Source organism: Taudactylus pleione, unplaced genomic scaffold (assembly GCF_031769625.1).
Source record: "Taudactylus pleione unplaced genomic scaffold, aTauple2 ptg000201l, whole genome shotgun sequence".
Classification (NCBI taxonomy): Eukaryota; Metazoa; Chordata; class Amphibia; order Anura; family Myobatrachidae; genus Taudactylus; species Taudactylus pleione.
The window spans coordinates 21,423,539-21,446,669 of record NW_028284603.1 but is presented as its reverse complement, the minus strand read 5'-3'; positions in this window follow the sequence as shown (position 1 = coordinate 21,446,669).

Sequence of the window (23,131 nt, the reverse complement as noted above, 5' to 3'; positions counted from 1 at the left end):
TGGAATAAAGATCTGATACTCACCTTCATCCTCACGCTGCTCTCTGTAGCATCCAGGGGTCTCGGCAACATAACAAACCGAGTAACGGGACCCATACGGACAAGTATTGGTATGTGTTGTCACACACACCAAAACTTCGCTAATGACAGCTGACGGGCCTTCTCAGGAAATCCCATGGCCCACCAGCCAATGAGGCCGCATTACATGAAGCGGCCACTCATTGGCTGGGACCCACATGTAACCAGCCAAAGAGCAGCCTCTGATTGGCTGGCGGCCCATGGGATTTCAACATATACCAATACTTGTCCGTATGGGTTCCGTTACTCGGGTTCATGAAATTCGTGTGAATTCCAATTTCTGGAGAACCGAACCTCACAGCTCTAGTTGAAATGTTGACAGCTAACATGTCAACATCTGGAAAATGTCCACATGGACAAAACATCACCGTTTGACATGTTGAAATAGTGGAAATGTCAACATTAGGGTAAGTAAGGGCTAGGGTAAGGTTAGGGTTAGTGCCAGGAGTTAGGGTTAAAACTAAATTGTCAACATTGTGACCATGTCGACATTTCATCATCACGTGTTGAATTTCGACGAGATGAGTGTCAACATTATGAACATATCTGCATGTTCACTGTCTTCATCAGTGGCAGCTTCAGAGGTGGGGCTGCAGCGCAGTCCAAAATTCAAATAGGTGAGCCTCACCAACTGCCAGTGAGTCCCAGTCAGCAATGTTTGGCAACATTTGGGGTGGCAGTTGGTGTGGCACCCCTATTTGAATTTTGGACTGCTCTGGAACTGCTACTGGTCATCATTATGACCATATTGACATTTTCATGTTGACATTATACACATTAATCAGTATGATTTGTGTATGTTTCTGAATGGCTAGTGTGTTGCAAGGGTTAATTTTAAAGAAAAAATTGACGTGAGGTCCCCCCCAGCCCCGGACTTACCAACCAGTCCTGGTTCTTAAAATTACTGGGAACAAAATGAGTAGGGTTCCACCATATTTTAAGAACCAGCACCAGGCTGCAGAGACAGTCCTGGTTTTAAATATAGGGGGGGAAAAATGTGTGAGGTTCCCCCAATATTTAAAACCAGCTCCGGATCCAAACCGACCAGGTTTTTTAAAGTGAAACAACTTCAGTTTTTGATCGATCCTATCTGAGTTGAAAAAAGGGACAAATCGGGACCAACACGAATCTTAGTAAATTTACCCCTGAAAGAGAGATCCATATTATTGCACATGATTATTAGATCATTTGATATCTCAAGGTTCCACTTTGTCTTTGAGGCATTCTAACAGCCAATGCTAGAGATCAGCAACTATCATTCACTGACCTGAGGCTAAAATCCAGATCTGTATGATATATAAGAGACTGGCTAATGCAGAAGAAATTCAGCCTTGCTTGTCAAAGACCTTGCATAAAGTTTTGATAAAGGCAGAATAGTTGTTCTTTTACAATGACAGTCCTAGGCAAGGGCTTCACCAGATGATAAGGAAATAATGAAGGCTTCAAAATGCATTAAGCTCACTCTGCAGAAGTACACTACAGGACTGTAATTTTCCAAGGGGGTTAGGGAAATATAGTTGTAAAACACATATTGTGCTGGAAAAGGAATACTGGGTGCAGGAACTGAAGAAGCACATGAATCAGATACTGATAGTGGACTGTCAGCTGGATTCAATGTACAGTATGAACAACTGTAACAAAATGTCTAGGATGTGAACTAACTGTGGTGCTAGTAACTGGTACTGGCAAGATCTGAGGAACAAATCCTGATGGGACTCTTAGTAGTCATCAGTGAGTGACCATTGAACGGTATCCTTAGCATTGCTGCGTGGATTGTCTGCCTATGTTTTAATGAATATTGAAGCGAGAAAATGGGCAGTAACCTAACTTCATGTTTGGCTCTTGTCTAGTGTACTCTAGTGGATTTAGGGCCTGATTCAGCAAGGATACGAGTAGCTAATACACACGCAATTGGCCGGTTGTTGCGTTCTGCGCATGCATCACAGTGCGCGTGCGTGAACTACCTATTGCGATCTGCACTGTGAACGCAGAGGCTACACAGACCCCTCACAGAGTGATTGACAGGAACCAGCGTTTGTGGGTGGTGATGGGGGGGTGGTTGGGGAAACGCAGGAGTGGCAGTGCGTTTGCACGTCGTTACAGGGGCATGCAGCCACTGCGATGCCATACGCAGTATGAGGTCTCATAGCATGCGTGGTTGTTAGCAATTTCTGAGTAAGGTCAAGTGTGTGTGAGGCTGCGATGGTACCGATGGTTTCACTATTCTGCTAAACATTACGGATGTGTGTAAGGTAAAGTGGGCGTCCTTATGTAGTGCTGAGTTTGCAATGGATTAGCTTGCTATCGCAGTTGAACTGCGTGCGTATGCAATATTGTGTTGCATGGTGAATCAGGCAGTCGTGTTTTTCTAATATATAAAAACTATATATGTAAAGTAGAAAATAAATGGCAAGTGCTTCTCTGCATTTTCTTGGTGGGAAACAGAGTAACTATAATAAATTATTTTTTTTATTTCAGTTGGGTGTGAGGGGAGAGCAATATTAGTTTTGTAAACTACAGTAGTATTCATTTAGTAAAATTGTTACAGATTTATGTGAAGGGCATTAATATTAATATGATGGGTTTTACATTAACTTACAGCTTACTTACGGGTCTATCCATTATCACTTAATTTCTACAAACGCAGGGGAAAGTGAACATTGTCACCTGCTTATCTAGAAATTAAGTTTTGGGGCCATTCATCAAATAGGTAATGTAGGAGATATCACAGATATCTCCTGCTTACCTTTCACTTCCAATGTGCCCGCTGTTCCTATATACTAGTATTTCACTTCCAATGTGCCCGCTGTCTTCATACACTAGTATTTCACTTCCGATGTGCCCGCTGTACCCATACATTAGTATTTCACTTCTGAAGTGCCCGCTGTCACCATACACTAGTATTTCACTTCCGATGTGCCCGATGTCCGCATACACTAGTATTTCACTTCCGATGTGCCCGCTGTCCCTATACACTACTATTTCACTTCCAATGTGCCTGCTGTCCCCATACACTAGTATTTCATTTCCGATGTGCCCGCTGTCCTCATACACTAGTATTTCACTTCCGATGTGCCCGCTGTCCCCATACACTAGTATTTCACTTCTGATGTGCCCGCTGTCCCCATACACTAGTATTTCACTTCCGATGTGCCTGCTGTCCTCATACACTAGTATTTCACTTCCGATGTGCCCGCTGTCCCTATACACTACTATTTCACTTCCGATGTGCCCGCTGTCCCCATACACTAGTATTTCACTTCCGATGTGCCCGCTGTCACCATACACTAGTATTTCACTTCCGATGTGCCCGCTGTCCCCATTCACTAGTATTTCACTTCCGATGTGCCCGCTGTCCCCATACACTAGTATTTCACTTCTGATGTGCCCGCTGTCCCCATACACTAGTATTTCACTTCTGATGTGCCCGCTGTCCCCATACACTAGTATTTCACTTCTGATGTGCCCACTGTCCCCATACACTAGTATTTCACTTCCGATGTGCCCGCTGTCCCCATACACTAGTATTTCACTTCCGATGTGCCCGCTGTCCCCGTACACTAGTATGTCACTTCCGATGTGCCCGCTGTCCCCATACACCAGTATTTCACTTTTGATGTGCCCGCTGTCCCCATACACTAGTATTTCACTTCTGATGTGCCCCCTGCCACCATACACTAGTATTTCACTTCCGATGTGCCCGCTGTCCCCATACACTAGTATTTCACTTCCGATGTGCCCGCTGTCCCCGTACACTAGTATGTCACTTCCGATGTGCCTGCTGTTCCCATACACTAGTATTTCACTTCCGATGCGCCCGCTGTCCTATTACACCAGTATTTCACTTCCGATGTGCTCGCTGTCCTATTACACCAGTATTTCACTTCCGATGTGCTCGCTGTCCCCATACACTAGTATTTCACTTACAATGTGCTCGCTGTAACCATACACTAGTATTTCACTTACGATGTGCCCGCTGTCCCCATACACTAGTATGGAGACAGAAATTCATCAAGCTCCAAAAATACAATATTTTCAGAGCTTGACTGCAGGAGCCTTCCCAATCTTCAGATGGCGTTTGCCGCCACACTCAGTGCTCTTTCCCTGCTCCTCCCATATGGGAAGGAGTTCCGGGTTGCGAAGAGGATCCTTTTTGATCCCTCCATCCCTGTCCGTCTCCAACCGCCGGATGCTGGCGCTTTGTGTGCTTGCAGTGAAGCTGCTTCGTGGAGACAGCTGATTTCCGCAATTGGCCGCCGGGACAAGAAGAAGACGGCGCTGGGAGAAGGTAAGACACTATTAGATCACCAGGGACAGTTTGTCAACAGTCCATCATGTCGACATATCATCCATGTAGACATGATGGGTGTTGACATTGTCACTATCAAATTCTAAGCATGTTGACCATGATGACATTCTCATGTCAACCTGATGCATGTCGACGTGATAACTGTTGACCAATCATAACACACCCATTGCAATAAACAAAATCACACAAATCTAAGTTTTGCAGTTTCTTAACTAAGTTTTGGCAAAACACTGAACCATGAACCCATTTGCAGATACAGTATATAGATTGATATACTCTCACTCTGCCTTGTATAAGCACCATGTCAGTTCCTACGTCATTATTACAGATGTTTTCTTAAGTAACCTTGTTAGTTTGGTTTAGGAGTAAATGATGATAATGTTTGGCATGTGTCACCAACTGTCCATTGGTATCACATTACTCTCCAATAAACATTTGGGATTTCGGATAGAAGACAGCAAGACTAGTGATTATAAACAGGCACTTCAGTCGTAATAAATCAGTAATGGACAGAGAATAACAAAGTGTATCAAACATAGCAAGGCTTAAGTTGTCTGCTAATATGTGGTGGAAGCACACTGCTGCACAAACTTTGTATTAATGCAATTACCACCATTTGGTAAAAGTTATTATTATTAGAGATGTGCGCCGACCCTCGTGTTTTGATTTTGGTTTTGGATCTCCCCTGGTTTTGGATCTGAGGGCCTGATTCAGAGCCGCTCGTAAGCGGCCGCTCGTTCGCTCCGAGCGATGTTCGCACATCTGCGCATGCGTATGGGTCGTAATGCGCATGCGACAACCACTCATTGCGGTCGGAAATCCAGCGCTCGCAAAATAGCGAGTGCCTGCTAATTTGAGTGACAGGATGAGGCGTTTGTGGGTGGTAACAGGGGAAGGTGCTTGAAAACGGGGAGTGGAGATCCGAACGCAGGCGTGCCAAACGGTCAGAACGGGCATTTTAAGTGTGTGCATAATTAACAAAGCAGCGTCATCGACCACGTCACTTGGTTGTTTCTTAGCCTGAACTGTTCGCATGATTGCGGTAGGAAAATCCTACCACAAGCACTGCGAGCAGTTCAGATGCCTTTCGATGTACTCGATTAATCAAATAAATAGCGGAGATGACGTAGGATGCGAGTGGCCAGGGGGCGTCTTTACAAAATAGCGAGCGCATGTTTCGTTCGCTCGCTCAGACATAGAGGCGTGAACAGACCGCAACGAGCGAGCGCTCAATTTAAATAGCCAGCCCCTTTTTCTGAACGAGCGAGCGCAAATAGCATCCGGCTCTGAATCAGGCCCTGAATCTGGTTTTGGATTTTTTTCCTTGGTGTTTTGTTTTTCGGTTTTGGAACTGGATATTTTCTTAAAATGTCATAAAAACAGCTAACATCACATAAAATGGGCCTGTTTTTGTTCCTAAAGTATTATTAACCTTAATAACATTTATTTCCAGTCATTTCCAATCAATTTTGACCACCTCGCAATATTATTTTTTTCATCTAGTTAAGGCCAAAAGGTTGCATCCAGCTAGCGCTGACTAAGCTAAGCGACACAGTGGGCGGCACTAACATGTGGCAGTTCAGCTTCCAATTTCCAACACGGATACAGTGTGTTATACAGTGTGGGTTGGATACACCAATAGTGCACTTACTGTGACAGCAGTGTCGGCAGTGCAGGGATTGCTGACGGTGTCCTCAGTACGTGGAATGGCAGTGCTGGCAGTGTCCTCAGTGAAGGGTACCGGCGATGTCAGCAGTGCGGGGGTGCCAGCGGTGTCCTCAGTGCAGGTTTGATGATTGAGTTGGCAGTGCAGGGGTGTTCTCAATGCAGGGTGCCGGCGATGTTGGCAGAGCAAGGGTGTCATTGGTGTCCTCAGTGCAGGTTTGCTGACTGTGTCGGCAGTGCAGGGGTGTTCTCAATGCAGGGTATCGGTGTTATCAGCAGAGCGGGGGTGCCAGCGGTGTCCTCAGTGCATGTGTGCTGACAGTGTTGGCAGTGCAGGGGTGCTGGTGGTATCCTCAGTGTGGGAGTGCCGGCAGTGTCGGTAGTGTGGGGGTCGCTAATGGTGTTCTCAGTATGTGGGGCAGCATTGCAGGGGTGCCAGCAGCGTCGGCAGCGGTGGTGTCGGCAGCAGGGGATGCTGCCAGTGGGGGTGCCGGCTGTGCCGGCAGCGGGGATTGCCGGCGGTGTCAGGCAGCGAGGGATGGCGGGCGCCATCTTCTTTTGCTTCCTGTGTGCATATTAAATGGGCTTAACGCTGATTGGCTGAGAGCCGTGACAGACAGTTCTCTCAGCCAATCAGCGTTAAGCCCGCTTAATAAAAAACCTCGCGACCCGACAGCGGTATCGCAAGGCTTTGCCTCGGGGAGGGATCCAGGGCAGGCAGGGAGATCCGAGCTTGGCTCAGATCGCCCCGGATCCACAAAATTCGGGTGGGTTCAGTTCTCTGAGAACCGAAAACGCTCATCCCTAATTATTATTACACCATGATTACAATACACAATATTACATGAATGACATAACTCTAATACTTAAGTGATTGCTCTGCTCTCAAAACCTTACAATCAAACACAAAACGGGCGCAAATGCTTTGAGCAATGGTCCAAGCACACATGAACAAGAGAGGTTTATGCACCCATGGTGTTGATTGTACATGCAAATAATATAAGATTATATTTAGTGGGGATTATTTGGAACATGCTTGATGAATACAGACTATTACTGTGCAGTGTAAGCAAAAATGTGAAAATCATATACAGGATGCTTGAGTCAAATACATCACCTTTAAAACATTTCACTCCGAGATAATAGGAAATGTGATACACTGAAATTCTCAGTATACATAATACCAGGCATAGTGATTGTTATTTAATTATATTGTTGGTTGAACTGATACAAATAGGCAGTGATTAGCAAACTGATGTTAAAAAGAATGTGTAAATAGGTCAGGCACCTGTGTTATGGTGCATACACATGGGACGATCGCCAGCGATAACGATGTCGCTGAACGATCTCCCGGGTGTGCTGGATGATTGATATCGACCACCAACCCCAACGATGGCCAATGGGATTACGGGTCCCTATAGTAACCTGGTCAATATCGACCAAGTTGGCCTGCATGCACGGGCGATGGACGATATCATTATCGACGATATCATTATCGTCCATGCGTGCGCATTGCAGGTCGTTGGTGGGTTGCAGGGCCGGTGCTAGGCTGTGCTGCTCCCAGCGCCATCCTGTGTTGCCGCCCCTTCCCTCTGCTCCCTCCCCCTGAGCTTAAATATGTCCTATAGCGCTGGGAGGGAGGTGTACGTTTCCTGCGCCCTCCGGAAACATTAGCGCCCAGGGCGATGGACCTGTTTGCCTGTGCCTGGAGCCGCTACTGGTGGGTTGAAGAGGAACAAAAAATGCATGGTATGAATGATAACGATATGATCAATATCGTTATTGTTCATATTGAGCATTTTAATCGTTCCGTGTGTACGCACCATTACATTGGCAAAAGTGAAATGACAGTGGTATGTTGCTGAGTGGAGTAACATGCTAATGCAACATTTAGCACTGCACTATAGTACTACCAGATGCCCCCGGCACTGAGCTCTCTCTCTCTATCTCTCTGAGGGCCTGATTCAGACCCGGTCGCAAGCGCTGAGTGCTCGCAACCGGTTCGATGGTAGCCCAGAGCGCATGCGCACGACGGAGCCGGCTCCGTCGTGCGCATGCGCGAGACGCGGATAGCGAAAGCTCTCTGGGGCTTGCAGCCATGAGACCCTACCACAAGGGTCTCATCGCAAACCCGATGGTCGCGATGGTCTTGACGACCATCATCCTGGCCGCTTGCATTAGTTGTGGGTGGCAATGCGAGCGGCCATAGGGCCGTTCCATAAAAAAAAAGATGCCCTGATTCAGAGCTAGCGCTCTGTCAGAGCATCCGGCTCTGAATCAGGGCCTCTGTCTCTGCATGTTTCTCCATCTCTCTCTTCTTCTTCATCTGTCTATTTCTCTAACCAACACTTGGTTTAATTACTGTATATAGATTGTACTTAGAATTACGTTTCTTTGCATCTTTACTATAGTACTTTTTGGGACGTCTTCACGTTTTCTCATCTAATATTTTTTTTGTTCTGTATGCGACATGTGCATCCCTGTGTGCATTTGTACTTTCTGCTATACGGTTATACATTTTGTTGTAAATAATGTTGTGATATTTCTATTGCTGATTTCCCAGAGTATCTGTGTTTTTATCATGAGGTATGTGATGAGTTAAGCCGCGTATCCACTAGCCGATACTTTGAACGACTGAAAGATAACAATATCATTATCGTCCAATCGTTCATTATAATCGGCAAGTGGATATGTCATCAACGACCAGCGATGCGCTCTCCCGCTGGTCGTTGACGACGTTGCACATCGCCCGTACTTGCAGGTTCTCCAAGTACAAGGATGATGGAGGGTGACGTCACTGAATGCTATATATTCAGTGTGGGTGCTCTATGTCTTAAAGGACATTGAGCACACCACTGCCGGGGACACAGTACACGATATCACTCATGGAGCGAATCGTGTAGTGGATATGTGCCTTAAGTAGAAGTGTTTGGAGGCTTTAGATGTGTGTTATGTCAGAATTCTTGGAAAGTAACATCACTGACATTGGTGGGAGGGGTCAGAGTTCAGACCAACTGTTATTACATGACATCATTTTTATCACTCTTTAGCTTTATACATATAGGGTTTGATCCAATTAGGTGCAAATTTCTTGAGGTATGAGTAAGGCAGCTGTATGCCACACTTACGGTGTCGCCAGACCCATAGGGCTGCGAGCAAAAATGTGCAAGTCTTGTGTGAAATAGGACCATGAGGGGGAAAGGGGGTGAAATTGCAGTGCCGTTACTGCCGTTTCTGTGCTGTTGCAACTCGCTCTCTTCGCATCCAATTGGATTGAGCCCATAGACTAGTTAATTTGCAGTATTGCAGAGGTGCCACTTTCAGATGCTGCAACTGCAGCTGTGTGATGGAACAAGGACAAATGGGAAGCTGAAACATTGTTGCTGCAGGTTCCATTAATCCTTGAGAAATAATGGGGCTGATTCGTCTTTTGGAGGGACTCGTCCATCTGTGACATGATGCAAATACTGATACAAATCCCTCTCTAGTGTGCATCCATGCATATGAATGTGCAAGGACTGAGATGCCCACTTTGAGCGTCTTTAGACGACTGGTGCATCGCACCATCAAAACTTGCTCTGACCCTAAGGCAGATGCAGATTCTCCATCTGAGTATGGCCTCCAATGTGAACTATGAAGCATCTGTGAATGCAAACTCGTTAGTGATACGCTCCCACGACACTCCTATAATACACCATAAGACGTACCATCATCTCCTAGTCCCTGCTCAGGAACAACCAGCACTTTTCTAAGACATTTCTGATACTGTGCTTCGGCAATTTTGTGCGCACACTCTGTAATGCATGCACCATAGGCAAGTATAGCGATTAAGTAGCAAAAACTCACTTAACTCTGTGAACACTGTCAATTGTGTGCGATTCAGAAACAGATCCACTGTTTTCTGTCGGTTCTACATAGCAGCCGTTGTTAATGAGTGTAAGCGGTAGTCCTTCTTCTCATGTTCTATCACATCAGAGTTTGTACGAGTATATGAGTCTGTGGCACTGCACATGGTAAGACTCCAATTCGAGTTCTTGTTGAAAAGCTTTTACTGAGCTAATCGGTCTAATAATATTTGTCTCTTTCCTGCTACTTTAAACTCAGTTTGTTTAACAAAGCTGTAAAGTCCATTAACAATGATTACTATAGCAGTCGCATTTCTTCTTCCAGTTGCCTTCACTGTGCGTCTCTGTAGGACAAAAAAAATCTTTAATCAAGCAAAAGATCACTAAATCTGCAGAAACTTATGTCTACTCAGCCATCCAACATCAGCGTGTAACAATAACTCTGTGTCTTCTGTTTTATGTTCTCACAGTTGAGACCAGAGAGATGCCTTTAATGACTTCTGGTCCAACCTGATCAGACCATCATAAGTGCAATATACAGGATATCTTTCATACTTAACATTTTACTACATGAAGCCGGTTGATCAATTATTAGGCTATAAACTCTGGAAACACATATTTTGCCCAAACTCCTTGACGTAGGCTGTCATAGCATGTTTAACCAGTAGCCTAGGGCACAAGTTTATAAACTGGTATTACTATTTACATCTTATTAAGAAAGTGCTGGAGTACGTGAATATGACGCTTTTACTATTTTTTGCCTCTAAGGTAATTGTGCCATTATTCTGTAGCTGATATCTCTTAAAATGCCATTGTAATAGAGACGCTGTGGCCATAATTGACTCATCCAATGGAAGGGAAAACAACAAAACTCTTTCACTGCTTTCTGTCAGTTGTTCCAGCAAATCTTCAGCTAGAACTTCCCAGTGGAGTGCCGCAATGTCCCCGGATAGCTGACTATTCTTCTATTTCAAACAATACTAGTATTACTACTACAACAATATAGGGGTGAGCGGGTTCGGATTTCTGAAATCCGAACCCCCCCGATCCAAGGCAGATCCGAGTCAGGCTCGACTTTTCCCGCCTGACTCGGATCTGAAATCGAGGCAAAACGTCATCATCCCGCCTTCCGAGTCTCACGGGTTTTGGATCCTATATAAGGTACCCGCGTCAGCGCCATTTTCTCACTCGGCTGTGGACAGTGAAGAGGGAGGGTGGGAGTTAGGGCTGGCTGGGCTGTGTAGTGTAGTGTAGTGTAGTGCAGAGTAGTGTTGTGCTGTGCTGTGCTGCGCTGCTGTTGTCCACTACTTCAAAGTCCATAGGGGCTGGCTGTGTTGTGCTGTGCTGCTGTTGTTAATAGGGGCTGTGTCCACTACTTCAAAGTCCATAGGGGCTGGCTGGACTGTGTTGTGCAGTCAGTTCTCCATAGGGGCTGTGTCCACTCCAAAGTCCTGTGCAGTGTCCCAGTCCTAAAGGGGTGCTGTAGTGTTGTCCAGGGGGTGCTCTGTCCATCAGGGGTGCTCCCCCCAAGTGCTAAAAAATTAATATATTTTCTCTGTTTGTGAATTGTGTGCGCAGTAGCTGCACGTGCATCAACAAAGTAGTGCCAAGCGTGCGCCTGTGTCATAAGTAAAGGGCCGGCTGGCTTGACCGTTAAAGGGTGCTGTAACCCCCAAAGTACACTCCAGTCCAAACCAAAAAAAAAATAATTTTCTGTGTTTGTGAATTGTGTGCGCAGTAGCCGCACATGCATCAACAAAGTAGTGCCAAGCGTGCGCCTGTGTCATAAGTAAAGGGCCGGCTGGCTTGACCGTTAAAGGGTGCTGTAACCCCCAAAGTACACTCCAGTCCAAACCAAAAAAAAATTTATTTTCTGTGTTTGTGAATTGTGTGCGCAGTAGCCGCACGTGCATCAACAAAGTAGTGCCAAGCGTGCGCCTGTGTCATAAGTAAAGGGCCGGCTGGCTTGACCGTTAAAGGGTGCTGTAACCCCCAAAGTACACTCCAGTCCAAACCAAAAAAAAATTATTTTCTGTGTTTGTGAATTGCGAGCGCAGTAGCCGCACGTGCATCAACAAAGTAGTGCCAAGCGTGCGCCTGTGTCATAAGTAAAGGGCCGGCTGGCTTGACCGTTAAAGGGTGCTGTAACCCCCAAAGTACACTCCAGTCCAAACCAAAAAAATATATATTTTCTGTGTTTGTGAATTGTGCGCGCAGTAGCCGCACATGCATCAACAAAGTAGTGCCAAGCGTGCGCCTGTGTCATAAGTAAAGGGCCGGCTGGCTTGACCGTTAAAGGGTGCTGTAACCCCCAAAGTACACTCCAGTCCAAACCAAAAAAATATATATTTTCTGTGTTTGTGAATTGTGTGCGCAGTAGCTGCACGTGCATCAACAAAGTAGTGCCAAGCGTGCGCCTGTGTCATAAGTAAAGGGCCGGCTGGCTTGACCATTAAAGGGTGCTGTAACCCCCAAAGTACACTCCAGTCCAAACCCCAAAAAAAATTATTTTCTGTGTTTGTGAATTGTGTGGGCTGTAGCCGCACCTGCATCCTTAAAGCAGCAGCGACAAGCGTGCGTCTGTCTGTTAAAGGGTGGTGACACCCTCAAAGTGTGCTACACAAACAACAAAAATATTCTTCTTCTTTTTTCTCTTTGTGAATTGTGTGGGCTGTAGCCGCACTTGCATCCTCAAAGCAGCAGCGACAAGCGTGCGTCTGTCTGTTAAAGGGTGGTGTAACCCTCAAAGTGCGCTCCACAAACAATAAAAATATTCTGTTTTTTTTTTCTGTCTTTGTGAATTGTGTGGGCTGTAGCCGCACTTGCATCCTCAAAGCAGCAGCGACAAGCGTGCGTCTGTCTGTTAAAGGATTACATCGGTGACAGCATCCAAGTAGGCATGTCAGACAGTCCGTACCTGTACTGGTAGGAAAAAGAAGCAATTTGGAGGTCCCTGTACAAACTGGCTCTATTTTACCTGAGTTGCCCCCCCTCCAGTGTGTACTCCGAAAGAGTGTTTAGTGCAGCCGCGAACCTTGTCAGCGAAAGGCGTAGGAGGTTGCTTCCACAAAATGTGGAGAGATGATGTTCATAAAATGAATTATCAACTCTTACAGGGAGACCAGCCTCCAGAACGTACAGAGGGACCTGTGGTTCCAGCGGGGACGAATTAATACTCTGTGAGGATGAGGATGTACACACTGAAGAGGGTGAGGAATCGGTGGATGAGGAGGATGAGGATGACATCTTGCCTCCGTAGAGCCAGTTTGTGCAGGGACAGATTAATTGCCAGCTTGTTTTGTGGGGGCCCAAATGAACCAATCATTTCAGCCACAGTTGTGTGGCAGACCCTGGCGCTGAAATGATTGGTTTGTGAAAGTGTGCATGTCCTGTTTATACAACATAAGGGTGGGTGGGAGGGCCCAAGGACAATTCCATCTTGCACTTCTTTTTTTTCTTTGCATTATGTACAGTTTGGGGCCTAGTTTTTCAAACTGCCATCCTGTCTGCCACTGCAGTTTCACGCCTAGATGGGTCACGTGTTTGTGCCGCCCACTCGTGTCGCTTAGCATAGTCATCCAGCTACCTCGTGCAACCTTTTGGACATAAAAACACTATTGTGAGGTGTGAGGTGTTCAGAATAGACTGGAAATGAGTGGAAATTAAGGTTATTGAGGTTAATAATAGCATAGGAGCAGAAAAACCTACAAATTCTGTGATTTTAGCTGTTTTTATGCTTTTTTTTTCAAAAAAATACAGATCCAAAACACAAAACCCAGAACCCAAAACACAGAAGGGTGGTTTTGGCAAAACCAATCTAGATCCAAAACACGAAGAAAGATCCAGATCCAAAACCAAAACACAAAACACGAAAAGTGGCCGGTGCACACCCCTACAACAATACTTCTGCTAACACTAAAAATGGCTATTGTGCTCTGCCAATTTACGGAAGACCCGGAATGGTCCATTAATTGTTCTAGCTTTTGATTTTGGGGTGGACTTTGTAAAACTCATTTGTTGGCCATTGCTTTTGTTTTCCTTTTTCTCTCCTTTAGTTCACATTCACCTGGAAAATAAGTCACTTTTTTTTTTGTCTACTGTTTCAAAATTCTTTTCTGCAAATCCATCCCATTCTTGGGAAGAATTTCGAGATGAGTGATTCGGTTTTACTCAGTTATGTTCAGATCTCAAAAACAGCATCATATTGGCTATCCGGCTCTCACGTGTATTGGATAGCCAATAAGATAAATCCGAAAATTTGGAACTTGCGCTAATTTGGTGAAAAGAACCAAGTCGAAACCGAACCGCTCATCTCTAGAAAAATTACGAACGCCTGGCAGATCACACGAACATTTTGATTGGATATGTTAAAAAATAAAGAAATAAAGAAAATCTATTGAATAATTGATATGCCACCTCTTCAGAGAATGTCAGAGGGCCTGATTCAGATATGTGCACAATGCTGATACTTACGCATATGTGCCTTAGGGGTCTATTTACTAAGCAGTTTTAGGAGATGAAAGTGATAAGAGTGAAAAGTGATAAGAAAGTGGGAGGGTGCCAGCCAATCAGCTCCCAACTGTCATTTTTCAGTTGGGAGCTGATTGACTGGCACCTTATCACTTTCTTATCACTTTTCACGCTCTCCTAACACTGCTTAGTAAATAAACCCCTGAGCCACAATGCACATGCGCAGCGATCCAATTGCAAACAAATGTGACTACAGTTGTAGTGAGTATATATTCGCTAGTGATTGACAGACAGGGGCCATTTTGTTGGAAGTAACAAGGGGTGGCAGTAAAAATGCGGGCGTGTATTTGCCGACATCTGCGATCCCTTATGCAGAAAATATGGCGCCAGCCAGTGGCATCACAAGTGGGGTGCAGGTCGCACCCGGGTGTCACCCGCCGAGGGATGACACCAAGGTGCAGACTCCCCCTTAGTGACAGGAGCCGGGTTCTGCACTGTATAACTAAGTGCAGTGAGGGAGCCGGCCAGCACTGCAAACAGGGCTGTCTGCACCTCCGGCACACCCCCTGCCCTGCAGTAATAAAGGGACCACGAGAGTTCAGCCATGAGATCACGCCCCCTTCCAGCATGGCCACATCCACTTTTTGGCGGTGCCCGGCTATGCCGCACATATAGCATCCCTCCCCACCACGGTTGACACAGCGGGGAGGGACAACACTGGAGTCAGCATCTCAGTCTCAGCCTAGGGCCAATCTGTGCGACCATAGGATTACTCAGATGATCGATTATCGAGGGATCTGCATCCACCGCTGCGTGTTTGTACGCACTTGCTTGGCTCTGCGAAACTGCCGGGGGCGTCTCAATACATTTCCAGGCTGCTGCATGCCTTAGCATATTTTTGCACAGGACGTTTTCTCAGTGGGAGCGCACACAGGAGACTCCTGGCATAATGCTAGAGACGTCGGGCAGCGAGTGTGACAAGTCACGCTAAGACCCACCGAGTAAGGTTCTCTCTGCAACGAGCTGCATGAGACTCAGTGCAGGATGGAGCACCGGACCCTGCACACCTGCACTGCTGATCATCCAACACAGCGGCAGAAGTTTAACCAAGGCGGTAGGGTAAGATAGGGTTAGTTTGTTTGCCGCTGTCCATTCTAATACAGGACCACAACAAATATTTCTAAAAAGAGCTATAAACCTGCATGTATTTCCGTTTTTCATTTGTCTTATTTGATTTGTTTTATTATTACTTATGCTGCCGCTATGATTAACAATTATAAGCATTTATATATTGGTCACCCACATATTATAGCGCTCTTTTTTCATTAGATGCATATTTTCGTCTAGCATTAGCGTACGGGATCGCAGCAGCAATAGCATTAGCGTTTACATCTGAATAAGGCCCAGAGTCAGCAAGTGAGGGGTTACAGGTGCTAAGTAATCCCATAAATACAGCACAAGCTGGGTAGGCATACAGACACAGTGTAAATGCGTTTTCACACTCACTCTAGACATGTAGGAGTTGCTGAATGAAAATGGAAAGATGTGTTATTGAGAGCTTGTGTTCATTTCCGCTTGGAAATTGCATCCCTGTACGTCAATGAATAGAGCCCTCTGTACTGTCCCTGTTTTATTAATTCCATCCAGATACACTGCGCTCTCAGGGGAACTGAATGTGACTGGTCCTAGGGATGTGCTGTGGAACAGAGACAGATCATACTGTACTAAATACCGAGGCACCTGCACTTTCTGTCACTCTGATGATATCTGTGATGTTCAATTCTTATGTAACGTGTTGTGCAATTAGTGTGCTTGCATGTTTTGTGTGTCCAGTCTCGTAAGTTGTCGAGATGCCAAAAGTGCCAGATTTGCAGGGACAGTCTCGCTGTTTATGATGTTTGCTTGGACAATTTTCCTCCTGACATAGATCACATTTCTACATTTGAATGCATATCTTGCCTTACATACAAAGAGGTTAATGAATGGCACAAAAGGCGTCCCATTGAAAGTAATGATGGACGCTTGATAATGTAGGAGAATGTGTAAGAATGGAGGAAGGGGTCTCTGTGGATACCCCCTAGGAATGCATCTATTAAAATGTGCAATCTCGTCCCCTTGAAGCTCAGTTTGACATCTGGTCCTTAAATGCAATTTTGCTACCATGTTGATGTGCCAATCTATACATTATTCTGTACAAAAAAACTGGTGTGATATAAGGAAAAATCATATGCAGTGACTAGCAAGTAGAGATGTGAGGTTCGGTTTTCCTGAAATACGAACTTACCTGAACTAACCTGAACTAAGGGGTTCTGAGTCGAATCGAGTCCCAGTTCGGAATCACTTTGGGGTTCCGAGTGGAAACAAGTCTCAGCTCTGGTCTGCTGACAGTACGGAACTCGGATTTAAAAACTGAACTCGGGTTTTGGATTGCATGGAAACAGGTCCAAATTACATGGTTTTGGCTGTTTTTGTTGATTTTGTATACATTTTTATCGATTTTTTAGGAATCCAAAACACAACCAATATCGAATCCAAAGCAATACGCTTGAGGGTGATTTTGCCAAAACCAAAACACGATGATAAATTAGAACCAAAACCAAAACACAGGGGTCAGCGCACATCTATGCTAAACCGTGTTTTGGTTTTGGACTTGGATCCAGATTCATCTTCGTGTTTCGGTTTTGCAAAAACACCCTAACGTGTTTTGGTTTTGGATCTGTATTTTTTTTTTTTTTATTAAAAAACAGGTAAAATGACATCAGTTTGACCTGTTAGCATGCAAACCAAAACCCGAGTTCGGTTTTTGAATCCGAGTTCGGAACCGTGGAAAGATCTGAACCAGGACTCGGTTCGACTTGGTACCCAAAAGTAACTTGGTTCGACTGCTAACTCCTAAATTCGTCTGTTGTCGGGTCTCTGAGAACTAGACTCGCACATTTCTAATCTCTACCAAAAAAAGCATGCAAAATACTGTATATAAGAACTTGTCATCTTGCACAAAACGTACTAGTTCAGTCAGTGGTGTAAGTTCATACCAGGAGCAAGATAGTTGTTGTTGCCCCCCATCTGCTCACATTCACAACAACACCACAGTCCCAGCAGCACTCACACACACTCCTCCTAACCCACATTCTCTACCGACACCCCAACAGCACCCAGTTACACACTGTCCTCCCTGTGCATTCACTTCCAACACCCCAGCAGCATCCAGACACACATTCTCACCCACCTCTCCTCTCCACATTCACTTCCAACACTCAAGCTGCATCCAGACACACACTCTCCTCTCCCTGCATTTACTGCCAAAACCCTAGCAGAACCCAGACACCCCCCCTCTCCCCTGCATACACTACTAGCATCCTAGCAGCACCCAGATACACACTATTTCCCCTGCTTTCATTGCCTACACCCCAGCAGCATCCAGACACACATTCTCACACCCCTCTCCTCTCAGCATTCACTTCCAACATTCCAGCAGCATCCAGACACACTCTTCTACCCCTGCATTCACTGCCAACAGCTCAGAAGCAAACAAACACACACCTTCCCCATGTGCATTCACTACTAACACCCCAGCAGCACCCAGATAAAAGCCAAAGGCTGCTGCGAGCTGGCTGGCTGAAGTAAGTGAAAAGAGCAGCACAAACACATAGAAGTTTAAAAAATATAGGATATCTATGAAACATTGCCACACTGCAGTGGCACAGATGGCAGTTTAAAAAAAATGTAAAAAGTCAGTCAGCAATGCCCCAAACAGCGCATAATGCAAAGAGAAGAGGTGCAAGATGGAATTGTCCTTGGCTCCTCCCACCCTTATGTTGTTAAACAGGACATGCACAGTTTAACAAACCAATCAATTCAGGGACAGGGACTGCCACTTGTGGCTGAAGTGATTGGTTTGTTTGGGCCCACACAAAACAAGCTAGCAATGGGCAACTGACATTGCTGGCAATGATGTCTACATACAAACTGGCTCTACAGAGGTAAGATACCATCGCCATTATGATCCTTACCCTTATCAGTTTGTACATCAGCTTCACACAATATTAATATGTACCCGCCGGAATCCACCGTTACAGGTGTCTTTGACATTGCTGGTAAAGGTCTTCCTCATGGAATTTGTAGTTCATTTCCACATTTTGTGGCAGGTGCCTCCTACACCGAGCTGTGCTGAAAACTCTTTCTGAGTACAGACTGGAAGGTGGACAGCTAAACTAAAGCAAGGCCAGTTTGTGCAAGGGCCTCCAAATTGACTTTTTTTTCCCCTGCCAGTAGTCAAAGGAACTGTCTGATATGCCTACTTGAATGCTATCATAAAAATAGTCCTCAACCATTCTTTGAATGGTGACCATATCAGATGGAGTAGCAGTAGAGGTGTCACTAATTTTAGTCAATTCTTTTAGACCTGACCAGATGTCAAAATGTTGTGTTGACTCATCTGCATCTGCATCTGTTGGTCTCTTAGGAAAGCTGAGTTTTCTCCTGGTAGCCACAGTTGGTGGAGAAACTGAAGGAGTAGACACCGTGTCACATGCTGCTTGAGCTGACAACTTGCTCGCCACCAGCTATTTGCTTCTCTTCATATCTGTGGGCCTGATTCAGCAAGGATCGCAGTAGCAAAGATGCACGCAATCCGTTGATTAATTTGCCTTGTGCTTGCATATGCGATGGGAACTGCATTTGCAGAGGCTACGCAGACCCAGAGCACATTGATTGACAAGTGCCATTTGTGGGTGGTGACGGGGGTGGTCGGGCGAACGCAGGCGTGCCAGTGCGTTGCAACGCCGTTGCAGGGGCGTGCATAAATTATCCACTGCAATACCATACGCAGCCTGAGGCCTCATAGCGTGTGCTGAAGTTAGTAATTCCTGAATGAGGTCTGACCTGCCTTAACTGTGCATATGGGTCCGATGTTACTCGATGTTACCGATTATTTTGCTACATTGCCCAAATATATATACGAATGTGTGTAGGGGGAAGTGGGCGTCCTTATGGTAAGCTGTGATCGCAATGCGATTGCAAACATTAACATTTCACCGCTAATATTAGCAACTGCGGTGCGTGCGTTCTAGCAGAATGGCGATCCTTGCTGAATCAGGCCCTGTGTCCCTTAGAAAGACACAATGTACGACTTAAACCTAGAATCAAGCACAAGCGGCAGAATGTATTGATATTAGGATTCTGACAACCCTGGGATCCTGGCAAAGCGAATAAAGGACTTGATCTACAAGTCCGACATACTGAGTGGAATCGCTTCATTTCATCTCCTCATTCACTTTTCATAGCTGCTTTTCCAAACGTCTAATTAGGGGAATCATCTGACTCAAGCTGGCAGTGTCTGAACTCACTTCACAGGTGACAACTTTGAAGGGTTTCAGCACTTTGCACAGCACAGGAAGTATTGTCCACTGCGCTGGAGTGCGGTATATTCTTTCTATGTCCTGGCTTGTTGTGTAGCTTTGGATAGCTTTTTGCTGTTCCATCCACTGAAGCATATGAAGTAGGGGTGAGCGGGTTCGGATTTCTGAAATCCGAACCCCCCCGAGCCCCCCCGATCCGAGTCCGATCCGAGTCAGGCTCGACTTTTCCCGCCTGACTCGGATCTGAAATCGAGGCAAAACGTCATCATCCCGCCTTCCGAGTCTCGCGGGTTTTGGATCCTATATAAGGTACCCGCGTCGGCGCCATTTTCTCACTCGGCTGTGGACAGTGAAGAGGGAGGGTGGGAGTTAGGGCTGTGTAGTGTAGTGTAGTGTAGTGTAGTGTAGTGCTGCTGTTGTCCACTACTTCAAAGTCCATAGGGGCTGGCTGTGTTGTGCTGTGCTGCTGTTGTTAATAGGGGCTGTGTCCACTACTTCAAAGTCCATAGGGGCTGGCTGGACTGTGTTGTGCAGTCAGTTCTCCATAAGGGCTGTGTCCACTCCAAAGTCCTGTGCAGTGTCCCAGTCCTAAAGGAGTGCTGTAGTGTTGTCCAGGGGGTGCTCTGTCCATCAGGGGTGCTCCCCCCAAGTGCTAAAAAAATAATATATTTTCTGTGTTTGTGAATTGTGTGCGCAGTAGCCGCACGTGCATCAACAAAGTAGTGCCAAGCGTGCGCCTGTGTCATAAGTAAAGGGCCGGCTGGCTTGACCGTTAAAGGGTGCTGTAACCCCCGAAAGTACACTCCAGTCCAAACCAAAAAAAAATTATTTTCTGTGTTTGTGAATTGTGTGCGCAGTAGCCGCACGTGCATCAACAAAGTAGTGCCAAGCGTGCGCCTGTGTCATAAGTAAAGGGCCGGCTGGCTTGACCGTTAAGGGTGCTGTAACCCCCGAAAGTACACTCCAGTCCAAACCAAAAAAAAAATTATTTTCTGTGTTTGTGAATTGTGTGCGCAGTAGCCGCACGTGCATCAACAAAGTAGTGCCAAGCGTGCGCCTGTGTCATAAGTAAAGGGCCAGCTGGCTTGACCGTTAAGGGTGCTGTAACCCCCGAAAGTACACTCCAGTCCAAACCAAAAAAAAATTATTTTCTGTGTTTGTGAATTGTGTGCGCAGTAGCCGCACGTGCATCAACAAAGTAGTGCCAAGCGTGCACCTGTGTCATAAGTAAAGGGCCGGCTGGCTTGACCGTTAAGGGTGCTGTAACCCCCGAAAGTACACTCCAGTCCAAACCAAAAAAAAAATTATTTTCTGTGTTTGTGAATTGTGTGCGCAGTAGCCGCACGTGCATCAACAAAGTAGTGCCAAGCGTGCGCCTGTGTCATAAGTAAAGGGCCGGCTGGCTTGACCGTTAAAGGGTGCTGTAACCCCCAAAGTACACTCCAGTCCAAACCAAAAAAAAAATTATTTTCTGTGTTTGTGAATTGTGTGCGCAGTAGCCGCACGTGCATCAACAAAGTAGTGCCAAGCGTGCGCCTGTGTCATAAGTAAAGGGCCGGCTGGCTTGACCGTTAAAGGGTGCTGTAACCCCCGAAAGTACACTCCAGTCCAAACCAAAAAAAAATTATTTTCTGTGTTTGTGAATTGTGTGCGCAGTAGCCGCACGTGCATCAACAAAGTAGTGCCAAGCGTGCGCCTGTGTCATAAGTAAAGGGCCGGCTGGCTTGACCGTTAAAGGGTGCTGTAACCCCCGAAAGTACACTCCAGTCCAAACCAAAAAAAAATTATTTTCTGTGTTTGTGAATTGTGTGCGCAGTAGCCGCACGTGCATCAACAAAGTAGTGCCAAGCGTGCGCCTGTGTCATAAGTAAAGGGCCGGCTGGCTTGACCGTTAAAGGGTGCTGTAACCCCCGAAAGTACACTCCAGTCCAAACCAAAAAAAAATTATTTTCTGTGTTTGTGAATTGTGTGCGCAGTAGCCGCACGTGCATCAACAAAGTAGTGCCAAGCGTGCGCCTGTGTCATAAGTAAAGGGCCGGCTGGCTTGACCGTTAAGGGTGCTGTAACCCCCGAAAGTACACTCCAGTCCAAACCAAAAAAAAATTATTTTCTGTGTTGGTGAATTGTGTGCGCAGTAGCCGCACGTGCATCAACAAAGTAGTGCCAAGCGTGCGCCTGTGTCATAAGTAAAGGGCCGGCTGGCTTGACCGTTAAAGGGTGCTGTAACCCCCGAAAGTACACTCCAGTCCAAACCAAAAAAAAATTATTTTCTGTGTTTGTGAATTGTGTGCGCAGTAGCCGCACGTGCATCAACAAAGTAGTGCCAAGCGTGCGCCTGTGTCATAAGTAAAGGGCCGGCTGGCTTGACCGTTAAAGGGTGCTGTAACCCCCGAAAGTACACTCCAGTCCAAACCAAAAAAAAATTATTTTCTGTGTTTGTGAATTGTGTGCGCAGTAGCCGCACGTGCATCAACAAAGTAGTGCCAAGCGTGCGCCTGTGTCATAAGTAAAGGGCCGGCTGGCTTGACCGTTAAGGGTGCTGTAACCCCCGAAAGTACACTCCAGTCCAAACCAAAAAAAAATTATTTTCTGTGTTTGTGAATTGTGTGCGCAGTAGCCGCACGTGCATCAACAAAGTAGTGCCAATCGTGCGCCTGTGTCATAAGTAAAGGGCCGGCTGGCTTGACTGTTAAAGGGTGCTGTAACCCCCGAAAGTACACTCCAGTCCAAACCAAAAAAAAATTATTTTCTGTGTTTGTGAATTGTGTGCGCAGTAGCCGCACGTGCATCAACAAAGTAGTGCCAAGCGTGCGCCTGTGTCATAAGTAAAGGGCCGGCTGGCTTGACCGTTAAAGGGTGCTGTAACCCACAAAGTACACTCCAGTCCAAACCAAAAAAAAAATTATTTTCTGTGTTTAGCCGCACGTATATATCAAATCGATATAACATAAATGGAGGACCAAACTTTCTCCGATAAAAATAAAATAGAGAAAGATCAAGAACCACTTCCTCCTAGTGCTGAAGCTGCTGCCACTAGTCATGACATAGACGATAACATGCCATCAACGTCGTCTGCCAAGGCCGATGCCCAATGTCATAGTAGAGGGCACATACAATCCCAAATGGCAAAGTTCAGGAAAATGACCTTGAAAAAGACATTTAAATCAGCTGAAGAGAAACGTAAACTTGCCAATATGCCATTTACGACACGGAGTGGCAAGGAACTGCTAAGGTCGATCCCTAGTATGTTCATGACTAGTGGTTCAGCTTCACATGACGATGGAAGCCCTCCTCCCACTAAAAAAATCAAAAGAGTTAAGCTGGCAAAAGCACAGCGAAGAACTGTGCTTTCTAAGAAGATATCACAAATCCCCAAGGAGAGTCCAAGTGTGGTGGTGGTTGCGA